Genomic DNA, 12,282 nt, shown 5'->3' with positions numbered 1-12,282 from the left:
GGTTTGATCCCTGGTCAGGGAACTAAGATCCCACATGCCCCAGGGCAACTAAGCCTGCACGCCGCAACTAGAGAGCCCACGTGCCTCAGCGAAGAGCCCATGCACTACAACGAAAGATCCCACATGCCCCAACGAAGATCCCACGTGCCAAAACTAAGACCCAATGCAGCCAAATAAATAAATTTTAAAAAATAAATAAATAAAGCTCTAAGAAAAAAAACAAAGGAAACACAAGTCATTATTCTTTTTTATTGTCCCAGGGTGAAGTCTTCTCTAGGGTGATACAAAAGCTAGAAAACAAAGGAAACTATTGGCAGATTTAACTATGTGAAAAATTAAAACTTCTGTATAGGAAAAGACATCATGAAAGAAGTGAAAGTCAGTCAGTAAACAGGACAGGGTTCTGAAATGCCACATGAGATGATGAAGTTCTCTTAATACAGAAAGAAGCCCCCCAGGAGTTCTGGCTCACTCTCTGCAGAGTGGCCTTGGGCAGGTAGATCAGTATTTACAGACGGAGAAAGATGTCCACAGATTCAGGACATATTCACTCTTATTCATTTGTTCATTCATTCAACAAAAAGTTACCAAAAGTCTAGTATGTGTCAGGTACTATTCTAGGTGCTGGGCATAAAGCAGTGACGAAAAAGCCAGAAATCCCCCAGTACATTCTAGTGGGGGAAACGGACAATAAATAAAGCATTCGGTAAAATATATGGTCTATAAGCTGGTGATAAGAGAAAAAAGTAAAGCAGAGAAAGGGTATAGGCAGAGTGGGGAGGGGGAGGGGTTACAATTTTAAATGGGGGCAGTGGTCTGAGAAGTGCTCACTGAGAAAACGACATCTGGACACGTTTTGAAATATTTGTGTATACATGTGAACACTCACAAAAGTCTAGAAGTATATGTACTCAAGTCTTAACGTCAATGCTTCTTACAGGTGCCATTGTACGGCACTTTTACATTCTACTTTTTGTACACTTCAGTATTGTTTGATTTCTTCTAAAATAACTATGGAACACTTATTGTGAGCAACACAGCATTTGCAGGGAAAACTGAAAGTGAATTTCCAGAGACAAGCACTTGAAGGATGCTCCCACCGGCAGGGATCAGATGTAGGAGGTTGGAGTCGGATGTCTGGTGCTCTGGCGCCACCTGGTGGCCATCTCCTAACTGATCAATCTCATTTCCAATCCCCTCAAGGTAGCAATAAAAAAGAGGCAAGACACACAACAACTGTATAAAAACCTATCTGCCCTGTGGACAGGGACTGGAGAGGAAATGCGCAACATAAACAGTTTGATTTGTTGGGGTAGCATGGTCATGGTGGGATTTATTTAGCTTGGATCTTCAATCACAGTTCTATAATGACATTTCATTCCTTTGTGTTAACTGCAACAGAGCAGTTCTATGGGGCAGCTGAAGGTACTCACAGAAATGGAGTGAGAGGCGGGGTGGGCAACACAGAGCCATAACCCAGGCCATGTGCACGTGTGTCCCCAAGAAGTTCGGGGGTTCAGAGTGACAGGACCTCAGGTCACACAGTGGTTGGAGGTGGAGGGGTCTTCCCCAATGGGAGTGCCTGGAGGACGAGGTCCCAGGAGTCTGGCTGGGAGGGGCAGCCATATCCGGGCCCTCAAATGATTAACCGCTAACTGAGCACGTGCACAGACCACCAAACTGGAGCCTCCTCGCCAAAGCCCAGAGGAAACAGACATCCCACGGGTGATGAGGAAGTGACGTTGATCTCAGCAAGGACTCTGCCTGGAATAGTCTTCCCCTCTCCCCCCATCCTTTGGCCCCTCTTCTGTGTGCCCTCACTCAGCCCACTGTAGCACCTGTCACTCTGACAAGAAAGTGCTCTTGCCGGGCATCTCCCTGCTAGACCATGAGCTCTGGAAGGTGACAGTCACACCTACTCATTCACCCTCGGAGAGCTCCGGGTTTGAGTCCTATGTGACAGCAGGCAAGTGCCCCTCTAAGCTTGAGTTTCTGCGTGGAGATACAGGACTGTCCTCCCCTCGTGTGGTTATGGCAAGGACAACTAATAGCACCAGTTGGCACTCGGGAGTGGTGATGGGCACCAGGCGGCTGTCTAAGCGTTTTATTTGCATTAAGTTCCTGAACTGAGGCCACCTCTGTGGAGTGTTGATCACAGCACCTGGCATGGGGTAAGTGCTCAAATATTATTTTATTCCCAGTTTCCAACACAGTACCCAGCACTCTGCTGTGTTCTCAGTAAAAATGAATGAACCACTCCCCCAGCCTACTACAGGAAGGGGCAAGTTCAGGGCAAGACGGCGATGCTTAAGCGGCCCATCAGCACCCCCAGGCACATGGACTGCACAAAGGGACTTCAAGGAGAGCACCCCTGCAGGACTGGGGTGGGGGGGGATGCAGGGAGAAGTGATGCAAACTCCTGGGGTGGGGGCAGGGGAAGTAGCAATGCTCTGGGCTCAGGTTCAGCTCAGGTAGAAGCTGCCACCCAGGAGGGGCCTCAGTGAAAAGTGGGTGGGACTTGCCTTAACAATCCCTCCAGCCCTGATCCCAGGTGGTCAAGGCCGTGGTCCTCGCAGTAGAGGGTCGGTAGGCAAGGTCACTGAGGGAAGCTGGTGTAAGGCAAGGAAGGGGGCTGAGAGGTACCCAACCCACTGAGAGTCACAGGCTCTACCCTGGGGAAGAGGGGGCGGTGCATCCCTCTGCAGGCCCCTCCCCAACCCAGCCGCTTGGAAGTGGCTTCCAGCCAAGGAAGGAGAGACTTGCAGACTACAACAGGTGCCAGAAGGGCGCTAGAGCAGCTGGTGGCCACGCCCACTGTACTGTCCCCCGCAGCCAGGTGTGCTCAGGGGCTGGTTTTCTCCCTGGAACCATCCTCGTCCCTTCTCTCCTCCCCGCTCCTTCCTTCCCTTTTCCAGCCTCATTTTCAATGCCACTTCCTCTGGGACCCCTTCTGTGACGCCTGACTATGTTGTGTCCTTCTCCTACTGGCTTTTAGAGCACTCAGCCTTCTCCTTAGCACTCGTCCTATTTGTCTTGAGTTATGTTGGTCCTCCCTGGACGGTCACAGCTGTGGCCACGCTCGGCTGCCTCCCCAAGATTTCCAGCGAGAGGGTCACACAGGCAGCATCAGGAGCGGCCCACGGCTTCTGCAGCTCACAAACCCTTTTCTGAGCAACCCCACTCCACATGCTTCCCATCTCTGACTCTGAGGTTACGATGGGGCAGAGCCTTTCTCCTGATCAGGGAGGACCACTGCTGATGCCTATTTATGTGCGGTTCAAGAGTGAGATGTCAATGCTAATACAACTGACAGCCTAAACCTTCACCTTTTTTTTTTTTTTGGCCGTGCCACGCAGCATGCAGGACCTTAGTTCCCCGACCAGGGATCAAACCTGGGCCCCCGGCAGAGGAAGCATGGAGTCTTAACCACTGGACTGCCAGGGAAGTCCCAAAACTTCGTCTTATAAAAAAGAAAACTCAAGTCTCCTTGCTTACAGACGTTTATAAAGGCAATCTCAAAAGAAACAAATGACAAAAAGGAAGGTGTAGCAATTTATCTGGGTTGTTTCTTGATATTTCATCATTCTAAATTATACTTTATCGGACTTCCTATTTAAACTACAAAAGCAACATATCTTTGTCGCTATAAGCCAAACCCAAGAGGGGTATACAAATAAAAAGCCATGAAACCACCCTCCCCCAATGCCGACCCCCTTCCACCCACCTAAGGCAATCACAGTGGGCAGCCAGGAGTACACTCCTCCAAGCCTTTGTGCCAAGCAACATAAATACCTGTAAACAAGTGGGACTAGACCAGAACCCAAGGTTGTACCCTCAAACGCCTGGGGGGCCCAGCAGATCATGTCATGGTGAAGCTACAGGTGTAACAGAATAAGGACAGATGGGGCCTGTGGCCAACTACGCCACTTAAAGCTTTCCATTTTGAACATTTGGAAAGCACTGAACTGGCCATACAAGGCATCTGAGAGAGAGACTGGACAGTGCTCCTTGGGTAGAGTAGCAGAGTTAGTAAGAGCTCAGATTATGGAGACCTGGTAACATCCTGGGCCCAGTGCCTATTGGCTAGGTCACCGTTAATAAAGTCACTTAGTCTCTGTGCTTCAAATTCCTCCTCTGAAAAGAGGCAATCCAACAGTCCCTTCTTTGTAAGTTCACTGTGAGAAGAGAATAATGTAAAGCACTTAGCACTCGCCTGGCACACACTATTACTGGCCACCAGTCTGCAACCACTGCTGGAGACATTATTCTGCAATTTGTTTTTTAAACCTAACGATGTGTCATGGGCTTCCCTCATGTCAAGGTAGAGAGAGCTGGATCCTTTTCAATAACTGCCTAATACATGGCTGATGGGGGCTCCCATTCCTTCCACTTTTTTGCCACTACAAACAGTGGCTCAGAAAACAGCTTTGCACTGCTTTTTGCATTGGTGCTTTATTTCTGCAGGAATTGCTGCTGGGTTGACAGATATGGATATTTAATACTCATTAAATATTTTCAATTATAGTCCCCCAAAGTTAGAACAATTCATACTCCCAACAGCAATGTAAGGGAGCACTCATTTCCCCCAATCACTTGCTAACATTGGATTTTATCAATCTTTGTAACATTTTGCCACTTAAAAAGGTAAAAAAGAAAACTATTGTTTTTATTTGCATTCTGCTAGTGATGATCTTTTGAGGCACAGATTTCCGACTTCTTTCTTTCTCCTTTTCTTCTTCAGCAAGAAAACTATTTTTAGCTAAGCACACTCCATGCTCCCTTGCTGCTCAGTGTGGCTAAGCTCCACTCGGTGAGATGTAAATGTTAGTGCTGTGTGAGACTTCTGAGAAGTATCTGAAAGGGAAAGGGCACACCCTTCTTCTCCCCTTTCTCCTTCTGGCTTCTGGAATGCAGATGTGACGACTGGAGCTCAAGCAGCCATCTTGAGTCAGGCAGCAATCTGCTATGGCTGGAAGAGCAGCAAGATATAGAACCTGGCGGCTCTGTGATGACTTTGATTCCACCACACCAACCTCTTTACTTTTTCATAAAATGATATAAACACTTATATGTTTAAGCCATTGTTATTCTGGGGTTATCCACTACATGCAACAAAATCTATTCCTAACCAATACATACCTTCTGATTCCCAAAAGTCAAAATTGAACCTTTATTTCTCTTTTTTGTAATACACATAAATAACAATGCCTTTATGTTTTATTTGCCCTATGTTTATTTAAGTCTCTTAAAAGTGGAACACTCATTTCCCCACTCTCCCATTCTTTCTCCCAAAGCCTTGGGTTTTACAGAGATGGTTTAGAATTTTTATTTTCAGCCTGTTATGTTTTCCCATACAGTTCTCCTCTATTTTAAAAGTTCTTAATAACACACAATAAAAATTCTAACTCACAGTAGCTATATCCAATGAGATTAATCTCTGTGCACTAAAGGGTGCACCACAGCTCACTGCTTCCTGCACTCTCCATGTCCCCCACCCCAGAATCTCTGCTCTAACTGTCCTTTGGTTAGAGAACTTCAATGGGCGTTTTCCTCAGGCACACCTACCAGATGACGTATGCTTTATGTCCTCATGCATGTGAAATGTCTTTCTTTCGCAATGACCAGGAGTGACATCTCGGCTGGCTCAGCGGGGGCTGCGGCCCCCTCTCTCCAACAGTCTGGAGACCCCGGACCACCATCTTCCGGCCTCCAGGGCTGCATATGGGAGGCCCAATGAGAGCCTAATTCTCTCTCCTTTGAAAACAGCTTGTTCTTTCTTCCTACAAAACTTTAAGATTTTTCTCTTTCTTCTTGGAGTTTAGGAATTTTACTAGAAAGTAGGTCTAAGTGTTGGGCTTTGCACGGGATGAATGGATCCATTTAATCTGAAGAATCAAATCTGTCTTCAATTCAGTGACATTTTCTTTTATTGTTTTCCTATTACTCCTCCATCTATTCCTTTTTCTCCTTCTGGAACTCCCATGACTCCATGGCAGGTCCCCTGGATAAAGTCTCCAAGGCCTTCCCTCATGGACAGTGTCTCACATTTTAATTCATTATTTCCATTTCTTTTTATTATTGTTCTGGGTTGTGAGGCATTTCTTCTACTTGACCTTCCAAACCAACAATTTCAGTTCTTAAATTGATTTTTAAATTCAAAAGCCATGTGTTTTAGTTCCAGCAAGCCTCTGGTACCCTTTAAATGCGTCCCCCTAGGAGCTCTCTCCTTGTAAAGTTCTTACACATCCTCTCCTTCCATCCTGCCTCAAAGGAACCACTGCTCCAAGTGTGAAGCCTGGCTTCCCTCTTTCTCCAGCTAAGATCCCACAAAGCCGTCATGTGTCTTTGCCTGCTGAAGGGTGCAGGTTCACACAGCCCCTGTTCATGGCAGACCGCTCAAGCTTCTGTGGCAGTGACAAGCCTGAGGCCCTGTACGACCTGACAGCCTCTGTTCAAGGGGACCCAAGTGAAATGAGGTGGCAAACTGTGATCTTCCTGCTGAGAAATGGGGAGGAGACCCTCTGCTCTTTGGTCCCCTAGTGATGATGGGGGAGATGCAGTCCTCTCCCAGCTTCATGGACAGGGAGCAATTCTGCCCAGATCCCCTGGGATTGGCAAGATCGGGCAGTCCCTCAGAGGGCATAGGAAGCAAGTGGGCAGCTGCAGCCCCTCTCATGGAATCCAGTTCTAAGCAGCCTCAAAAGCGCAGACAGAGGAGAGGAACTGCATTTCTAGAACTAGATTGACCTAGAGTCAAATATCAACTCTGACACTTATTTGCTGTGTGATCACAGGGAAATTACTTATCTCTGAGTCTCAGTTTTCTCATATGCTCTTACCTTTAAACCAACAGTTATTTCCAGCATCCTCCTAAGGGGAACCAATCCCTCTGATACGTAAGTTTCAGGGAACTTGCTTTTCCTAAGCACTATATGAATTACTTGTATTGTAGTTAATCATGCAATATCAAGGAAGGAAGACTGGGGCCCTGGCAGGAAAGCATCAGAAACTTTACCTTCTGCCTCTTTGTGAAAATAGGTTGACAGAAGGGTAAGGCTACTAGAAGAATCTGAAAAATATTGTAATATTTCAGCTTTTAGCATTTTTGTGACTGCTCCTACCTGAATAAAATCTCCTAGGATTCTTCTAGGCAAATACTCGCTGCCTCTTCCCCTATTATCTTACGGTATCTCAAGACTTGAGGACCATGGCTGCAAAGGGGATGGATGCTGGGAGCCATGAGAGAGTCCATGTTGGTTCCAGTTTAGTAAAATTTATGGAGCACCTACTATGTATAAGGCATTGAGCAAGGCACTGCACAGAATACAATAATGAGCAAGACACAATCCCTGACTTAAGAGACCTTGAAGTCTAGTCAAGGAGCTAAGGCAGGAGGTACAGGGGACATCAAAAAAGCACAATGCAATGCAGATCGTGGCCAGGGCCATGAGAGGGGGTTGAAACGAGTGTCAGGACAGTTTAAAAGGAGGAGAGCTCCAGTGAGTTGGGGAGTGCAGAAAAGCATTCTTGGAAGAGGTGACCGATGGGGTGGGCAGAATCTCAGGGAACAAGAATTGGGGGTGTGGGGGGGGGAGGGGAGAGGGAGGCAGGGTGTTGACGAGTAGATTATAGAGTCTCTTGAAGACGATGATCAAGTCTTATTGCTTGAATCTTATAAGATTCTTTATATCTTCATATTCCTTCACCCATCCTCCCAGGGCCAAGCGTAACTCACACAATGAGCCGGCCCTCTCTGATGAAGGGTCTGAAGCAAGGACAGCCAAAAGTGAGGAGGGGAGCTGAACTGAGAGAGGGGAGGGGCTTGTGGGGAGGTACAAGGACCTGACTGAGCTTGAGAGAAAGGAGGTCGCCCAAGTCACCCCAACTGCTGGGAGGCCGATACAGAATGTTTGTCTTCTGAGCAACAGGAGCAAAAGGATGACAGCAAAACAGGGTGGCAACAAGTGTTCTTGCACGAGGAGGAGGCAGAGAGAGAAAGAAAGGAAAAAACCCTTGATACAAGAACCAGTGGTGAAAACCCCAGAGCTTAATTCATCTGGCGAGAAGAAGCCCCTAAAACACCCTGTGTGTGTGGCTCACTGAGGATGCCTGATGTCCCGAAAGCCCCTGTGCCCTCCTCAACCCTGCAGACTTGCTGATAGCAGGTTCCTCTGACTGCAACAGGACCCGGCTCACCCGTACCAGCTGCACCTCTGGGTGCCACAGCCTGGCTCTCTGCTCAAGAGGGCACAGGTCACTAGGGTCAGTGAACCCACTTACCAGGAACACATGTTGGGCTTCATAATCCCAGGCCAATAGGATAAACCATCCCAGCACGTCTCTTTCCAAACAGTAGCCGCTGTAAAAAGTAGGGGGGATAATTCCATTTACACAGTGTTCCAGACGGTAAGACTTGTTTCTCAAGGCTCAGCAAGGTCAGACCAACTATAGTGCTAGAAGATCTGATTTGAATCTGTTCTTTGAAATGTCAAAAACCTTCCCCATAGATCAATATGTGATATCATTAGCCTATCAGGTAGCAGAGCCTGTCCTAAAATCACCGGAATTAACTTCAACTTCTTCGGTCACTCTTCTCCTTTCCCACCATGCTTTGGATACATGCTGTGGTAAGCATGGGAGGGTCCGCCTGGGGACCCCTGCCTCAGAGTGCAGGCCAGGGAGGCAATGCCCAGCTCACCTAGCACGGGGGCAGCCTCTCAGCCGCCCACTGGCACAGACAAGCATCCTGCACCCGGCACCTGCAGAGGGCCCCGGGGCTGGTTTGTTTTCCTTCCTCCAAAGCGCCCCCTCCCTCTGCCCCCCACAGCCAGGTGGGCGGCTTCATGACCTCCTTCACTGCGGAAAGTTGCCTTTGGCTCCTTCGGGTCCTTCCTTTAACCTAAATGTTTCTGCGTCTACTCCTGACCCCCCACTCCCACCTCTGAGGAAGAGGCGTCCACCAGAGACCCAGGGCCGGCACCCCCCTCGCACCTCAGTCTCCGCCACTCTCTAGGCCTGAGAACATCCGCAGTTCTCCCAGTCTTCCAAAGAGCTTCGGCCCTTGAACTCCAGGCTGCTTCCTCCCCACCACCCACGGCAACAGCCCACCCGGCTTCGGGTCAGCAGGACCGCCTAACGGCTGAGGCTCAGGCAGCCTCCAACACGGCTCACCAGTCCCTCTTTCTGGAAACTCAACAGCAGCCTCAAACAATGACCTCATGCTCCTCCTCCTGTCTCCTCAGCCTCTCTGGCCACCTCTGCTGGCTCCTTTCTTCTGCTCACCCGCTTCCAGAGCTGCCTCGCAGCCCCTCCCCACAGGAACCCAAGGCGCTAAGAGGCCAGGCCCTGCCTCCCTCTCCACCCTCCCCTGGCGCACACTTCGCACTCCAGCAGCAAGAAACCAACCCAAACACAGGCCGCCCACCGAACTGACTGAGGCCCTCACTCGCCACCTGCTTCCCGCAGCCAGGCCCGGCTCGGGCTGCCCCCTTTTGTTGTGACTTTGAGTCACAGCTCATCAAACTTTCAGATCCTTCACTTCCAACAGCTGAAAAAACATTAAGCAAGCACCTCTAACATACATATGTTTATTCGTAAATTAAATATATGTTCTAAAGTACCGACACGTTCTATACGTTACAAAACAAATGCAAACAATTGAAGGAAGAGATAAAGATGAAATATGTTAAATTATTTTATTCTATAATACAAAAAACTTTCCTTCTCATTATTAATAATAATTTCAGTGAGAGCAATGTGACTGCTATGCTTCCTTTGACAGAGTTTTAAATAAACTTTACGTGGAAGTACAGTATATGTGCAGAAGAATGCATACAATAATACAGTACCAGCGCACAGGTCAAAGGATTCCCGCAAAGTGAACATACCCGTGTAACAGCACCCAGATGGAGGAACATCATGAGCCCCCCACCACCCACCGCACCCCCTTCGATCTTTACCTGCCTCCCAAGGGTGGTCACCACTCTGCTTTCTAACAGCAGAGATTACTTCTGTCCGTTTAAACTTTATACAAATGGAGCCATACAGCACACAACCTTTTGTGCCTGAATGAACATTATGTTTGTGAAATTCATCCTGATTTTTCATTTTTCATGGTTGTTCACGAACTCATACTGATCACAGTTTCCCACTGTGGGAGTTGACCCTGCATCTGTCCACTCTGCTGCTGATGGACACTGGCATTGTTTCCAGTCTGGGCTATCACAGGTGGTGCTGCTATAACACTCTTGAGCGATGCCATTTGGTAACACATTTGCATGCCTTCCTGTTGGGTTGATGCCCAAGAGCAGAACTGCTGGGTCATAAGGTGAGTACATGTTCAGTTTTGGTAGATGATGCCAAACAGTTTTCCAAAGTGGCTAAACCAATTCACACTCCTACCAGCATTCTGGCTGCTCGGCACCTTGGCCAGCACTTGATACAGTATATATATATTTTTTTCATTTTAGCCATGCTGGTCAGTAAGATATCACAAAGTAAGTATTACGATCACTTTTAAAGGAGATTGAAATCAGTGCTTCTTTCAAGCTCACAAAACTAAGGTGAATCAGAGCAGGAACCCAGGTCTTCTGACTCCGAATAGCATACTGTGTCTACTTGCAATGAAATACTATTTCCAACATAAACACCCCAACAAGAGGCTAACGCACTGATAAAAAGAACGTGCTTATGGACTATGCCAATCCCAACACCTGACTCATGACAGGAGAGAAAGAATAAAAGGGTCTATCAACCCAACTTTGAAACAGACATATATAAAAAGTCTGGAGATCTTTCCATCCCTCACATTTGTACAGTTCTTTAGAGTACAGACTGTGTTCACATGCATGATCTCTGGTTTGAGCAGGAATTTTATTCCTGCTTTTTCTGTTAATTAAGGTTTAATGTTATATCTTCTTTTAATAATCAGTTCATTTGTATTCTATTTTATAATCATAATCACAATTATTTAGAAATAACTTTATATTTGAATGGTTCCACTCTGACTGCCAATCCTTTCCTACTCTGACTTGTCCATTCATGGGCTTTCATTTTGACTCATCTCTCTGTTACTGGAGCATGGCTTCCAGTGATTTTTTTCCCCCCAGGAATGGTGCGTGGGTGTGGCAAAAGCTACACTCAAGGTGTGTCCTTGTAAGACTGAAATGAATTTCTGTTGCCATCAAATGTGAAATAAAACTTGGCTGAGTATGAAATTCTTGGGTCACAACCCTTCCCTCAAAACTCGATGAGTACTGCTCCACTGCCTCTGGCACCTGTGCTGCAGACAAGCCTGAGCCTAGCTTAGTTTTTTTTTTCTTGGATTTAAAGGTTCCTTCTACCAGAATGCTAATGGTATCCTCTCACTATCCTTGAAATTAAAACAAAAACAAAAAACAAAAAAACTTCACCTGGATATGTGAAGTGTTAGATAATTTTGTTACTTTTGCCTGGTTCATGATGAGCCCTTATAATTTACGGATTCAGGTCCTTCTTCGGTTCGGGAAAATTGAGGATTTGCTCTGGTCTCCAGTCTGGTCCATCATCCACGTCTGTGGTCTCCTCTGTTGCTTTCCAGTCCCTTGTGAAATTGGCAGTTTGTCCTCCTCCTGACACCTTGAATTTCTGCAGTGCCACTAATTTCAGTGCTAGCATGTGTGATTTATTGCCCCACGTTCTTTAAGTCCACAAGCTCCTGCTTCACCTCAGTCTGTTGACTCATCATTTCGTCTTCCATAGCACCTATAACTTCTCTGAGAGGACAAAGAAGATGATGTTTGAAATTTACTTCAGTTTACTGAGTAAAAGTTTGGAAACTTCTTTCCCAAAGCCTGATCTTCTCTATTTTTTGCACCCTTGTTTATTTCCCTTTATACTGCTGGATCTTTTCAGTGGGTCCTCTCCAGTTTAATTTGTCTATTCGTTCATTCTTGAATGAGGACAGATGAGACCTGGCCTGACATTTATCCAAAAATAGTGCAGATGGGCTCCCCTTGGTCCCCTCTCCATTCACCCTGGTGGATTCAAAGCTAAGGTCCAACACCATCTCCATCACTCATCAACGGTGACCACTCTTTAGTTAACGTCTTCACTTCTTTTGCCTATTTCCTCCTGTATAAAACTAGAAAGTCGAGCTAATCTTCAAATGTCTTTTAGCTCCACATTTTTATAATACTTTTATACATCATCTAGGTTTAAAATTTCATTAGTTTGGAACCAATTGTCAAGGATTTTGCTAAATATACGTATAAACAAAAAATACACTATTTCTTAAGAAAGACT

At 46.6% G+C, this 12,282-nt stretch overlaps 1 protein-coding gene across 21 annotated transcripts in view; it reads right to left on the bottom strand.

The window, feature by feature from the left end:
- The window catches only part of RALGPS1 (Ral GEF with PH domain and SH3 binding motif 1), a 286,283-nt gene that overhangs the window by 258,725 nt on the left and 15,276 nt on the right, over positions 1–12,282 (bottom strand). For 18 of the 21 annotated variants that reach the window (XR_003790635.1, XR_003790636.1, XR_003790637.1 and 15 more), the window contains one exon: positions 8,281–8,359. The exons of the other annotated variants lie outside the window; for them this stretch is intronic. The gene's annotated coding sequence lies outside the window, so the exon portion shown is untranslated. The remainder of the gene's footprint in view (positions 1–8,280; positions 8,360–12,282) is intronic. 21 annotated transcript variants of the gene reach the window in all.

The sequence above is a fragment of the Monodon monoceros genome, unplaced genomic scaffold (genome assembly GCF_005190385.1).
Source record: "Monodon monoceros isolate NGI ecotype Baffin Bay Population unplaced genomic scaffold, NGI_Narwhal_1 Super_Scaffold_5, whole genome shotgun sequence".
Classification (NCBI taxonomy): domain Eukaryota; kingdom Metazoa; phylum Chordata; class Mammalia; order Artiodactyla; family Monodontidae; genus Monodon; species Monodon monoceros.
The sequence above is the reverse complement of the archived record's forward strand: the minus strand, read 5'-3'. Positions and strand labels throughout refer to the sequence as shown.